Raw genomic sequence first — 4,251 nt, forward strand, 5'->3', positions numbered from 1 at the left:
TATATTGTGAAACTCCCGCCTATTCTCCAAAATTGTAGAATATTCTCGAGAGTAGGAATCAACAATATATTTGTGTACGTAAACGATAGTGTTAGCGCCAGTATTGTTACGTAAAGCTGAAAATTCGAGAAAGCCTCCACATGCCTATAAATATAACCAGAGCGACGCACCAAAAAGAGTATCTATTATTAGTTTGCTCTAGTCAGTGTGCTATAAATTTTGGAAGCTATAACTGCGATTGTTATGACGCTTATCAAACGGAAAACGTAAGATATTTGACCAGGAACCTTTATAAAGTTCGAACATTACAAATCATTTAACGTTGGTGGATTCTTATCGGACATTAGTATTTTTACAAAAACATTATATAAATTAATCGGGGAAAAATTGGCGTGTGTGGCTGGTGAATAATGAAGGACAAAGCTAGCTAGCTCCCTGTTAAATGAATTATACTTACATCAACTCGTAATTAACTCGCTCATTGTGAACCCTCGATAAGATATTGAAGAAGTTCCAGATTAGAAAGAAGACTTTATATTGCTTGTATGTTTGTGAAACTTTTGTTTATAAATCATTGTTTGTAATAACGAATTGTAATAGCTGTTATTGTAAATTGTTTGTTGTGTATATTAAAACGCATTTGCGTTAAAAAAAAAAAGAAAATTGTGTGTATCAATCTTGTTGGCAAATATCATAAACTGACTATATATCGGCTTTTACTTAACTGCTAAATTCAAAATACAATTTATCTACTAAATTTAAAGTATAATTTAGCTCGGTTTCAGACCATTTGAAATTTTAATACGTAACAGTAAACTTACAGTGCTCCTAATAATAGGGAGAACAAACTTCACAATGTTGACCAACGTGCATTTTTTTACAAACACGCAGGTTTCGATTTCTTAGCTTAGAAAAAAATATTTTCTCTTAAACTTTAAAGCGAAAGAATCTTAATATTCTTTAGTTGTTGTCATTTAATTTTCTCTGCATATAACCGAACACACATTTACTTACCAATACAACTTATATTTGATGCAACAACTGTTGCTTCTCATTTTTGCCAGTAATTATTTTTAACTTACTACTAGCCTGTAACCTAATGCATGTAGTAATGGCCTCTTACTCATTGTTTGTTAGCCTAAGATTTCGTCCTCATCATTTGCCTCTATCATCTTTAATAGAGAACTCATGATTTCTTCCTTGTTAGCCGCGGCATAGCAGGTCATATAATGGCTCTGAGTTTTTAGCCGCGGCACAGCGGCTCATAGAATGGCACTGAGTTTATTTTGTTTTTGTTTTTTCAAATACAAACTTTTAGCTCGTACCTCCGTCATTTTTTGACCGATTTGAGATCTAGTTACAGTTTTGGTCTCAGGAGGTCAGACCCTTTCGATTGATATATTTGACTACGTCCAAGGTCTCATAGGTTAATTTACTCTAATCCTGCCTAAAAGAATTTCAATATGAGGATAGGCAGTAGAGATCCTGGTGAGCAATAAAATCGAATCGAGTATACGCGCGCCCCACGCTTGATATTAGTGATGCACAAAAATATAGCTAATAAAAAGGGTTTATTTGTTTTGAATTTCGCGCAAAGCTACAAGAAGGCTTTCTGCGCTAGCCGTCCCTAATTTAGCAGTGTAAGACTAGAGAGAAGGCAGCTAGTCATCACCACCCACCGCCAACTCTTGGGCTACTCTTTTACCAACGAATAGTGGGATTGATCGTCACATTATAACGCCCCCACGGCTGAAAGGGCGAGCATGTTTGGTGTGACGGGGATTCGAACCCACGACCCTCAGATTGCGATTCGAGTGCATTAACCACCTGGCCATGCCGGGCCCGATTATTTATTAGCTACTTTCGGCTACTAATTTGATGACATCAGATTTCGTCTCCTGCCATCTCCTACAGTTCTTCTCAGGTCTTGGATATAATGTTGGATATAAACTAATTAGCGCAGATAGCCCTCGTGTAGCTTTGCGCGAAATTAAAAAAAAAAACAATAAATAATTAGGCTTACAAAATTCTAAAAATAAAGCACTGTCAAAAATTATGTAATACATTTGAAGCAAGTCTTCTGGAAATTATTGTAAAAATATTTTAAAACTTTCATGATAATAAAAAGAAGTCAACACTCATGGAAATAGGTTTAATTAACAAAACAAACATTAATTTGTTAGTAAGGAAATGCAATATGAGCAACGTGAAACATTAATTGCACGAGACATTTGGAGATTAATAAGACTTATCTTCATTTATTATATGCCATAGCAGGTCATTATATTTTAATTGATTGGCGTACATTGTCCAGTACGGTTAAATGTAATGTTCAGTAATTTTCTCTAAATCTAATAGTTGGTTTCTCAATCTATCTGAGAATATACAAAATATTCAATGAAAGTTTAATGAATAAAAGAGGTTCATCGCATTATATTGAACAGTTGTTTACTAAGGAAGTAACATTTGTTAGGCACCAAAATGATCAGTTTAGTTCGTAGAAGTTTTCCATGGCTAATAAATTAAAAAGTAAAAGTTTATCTTTAGCATAGAAAAATAAGCAAACAATTAACGTCTTATACGTAGTAGCAGAGAAAAATAAGCAAACAATTAACGCCTTATATGAAGTAAACATATAAAGTCGATGAAAATTGACACAGAGTAAATGTACTGAGACATCTTGATAAACAACAGCCGCTTCAAGAATTCGCTAAGTTGTATTTATATTTATAGTACAGAAGACACAGTTCACGTTATAGATTTTTTTATGAAATTTTAATTTCAATTTCAAACACTAACAAGTGACTCCAAACAGTTACTTCCTGATTTTTGTTCCCTTTGTTGATTTTTGTTCTTGTGTAAGAAAAACGAGTATAATTATTGTTAAATAAAAAGGCTAAACTAGCGAACTGAATATTTTTGCCCCCTTGAGATTTTTTTCATATGGTTAACTTGGAAACACATTCAAAACAAGTTAGGTTGTGTTGATACGATTTGTTATTGTTTAATGAGTAGAAAATTTTGAGTTCCAAAGTATTAATTTCTTTCGATAATCAAATGATAACAAAGTTAGATTTTATATGCAGCCATTGTAAAATTAATATGTGTTATAATAGGCAGAATTAATATGGTTTTAAGTGTCCAAATAGTATAGTATAAACACGAGTGCTATTGTTGTTTTAGTCATTTGCAATAGTAGTACTATAATATTTCAACAGATGGTGCTGTTATACATTATGTCAGGCTATTATCTGTTTACAGAGATGCGGAGATTTGTGTAGGGTGCTTTTAGTAATCCATGTTTATATATATATGATTTGTAGAATGTGTAGCATTGATGGTACTAATTTATTCTTCTGAGTTATTCAGCAAACAAGCTGTTTATTATACTAAAAACAAACGTGAAGCCTAGTCTATCATTCGCTGTTATTGAGTGTTTCTTTTTCTGTAAAAAAGCGTTTGCCATTTTGTTGATTATTAAATCATTTATCATATTTGGCTTTCATTAAATTTGTTTATGACTGAAACAAACAATAAAACATTACATGTTGATAAAGTCTGTATAGTAATAATACCCTTGTTTCTGTAAACAAACTATAACAAAAATTTAATATACTTGACAGTCGTATTTGAATAGCATAACAAAAACCATATTTCCTGTTGTTATTTGGATTTGCATTACTATGATATTTGTAAAATTACATAATGTCGTTATCGATTTTCATTAAAATATAAGATTAAGATGTTTATTGTCATTATTATTTCATGATCATTAGACTAATGAACAACATATTAATTTAATACTTGTTTGTTGAGGTCTAATGAGAAAGGTTTACAATTTATATCTAGGGTTTCGTATTATTCTAATTACATTCTACAGCTTTGTTGCTCTAAATGAGTGGAAAATTAAATAGAAGCATTATTAAATAAAGAAACTATCTGTTTTATCGAGTAAAGATGCAAAACAATGAAACATAGTTTCCTGTCACTTAAAAAGTTCTATTCGTGACGTAGATATGCAGAAAAAATATAATTTCTAATATAAAATTTCTTGTGCTTGACAATGGTAGATGAATAACAGGTTAGATTTTATTATAAACGTATTTAACTAGTAAGCTTGATGAAATCTGTATAGAACATTTGTTAACATGCATGTATACTTGTATATATGTGTGTGTGTGCATCTTTTATTACTTTATTATACATTTTTTTTAAATACAAAAGTAGTGTAAATACTTGGAGAGATAAACC

This window comes from Limulus polyphemus, unplaced genomic scaffold (genome assembly GCF_000517525.1).
Source record: "Limulus polyphemus unplaced genomic scaffold, Limulus_polyphemus-2.1.2 Scaffold225, whole genome shotgun sequence".
Classification (NCBI taxonomy): domain Eukaryota; kingdom Metazoa; phylum Arthropoda; class Merostomata; order Xiphosura; family Limulidae; genus Limulus; species Limulus polyphemus.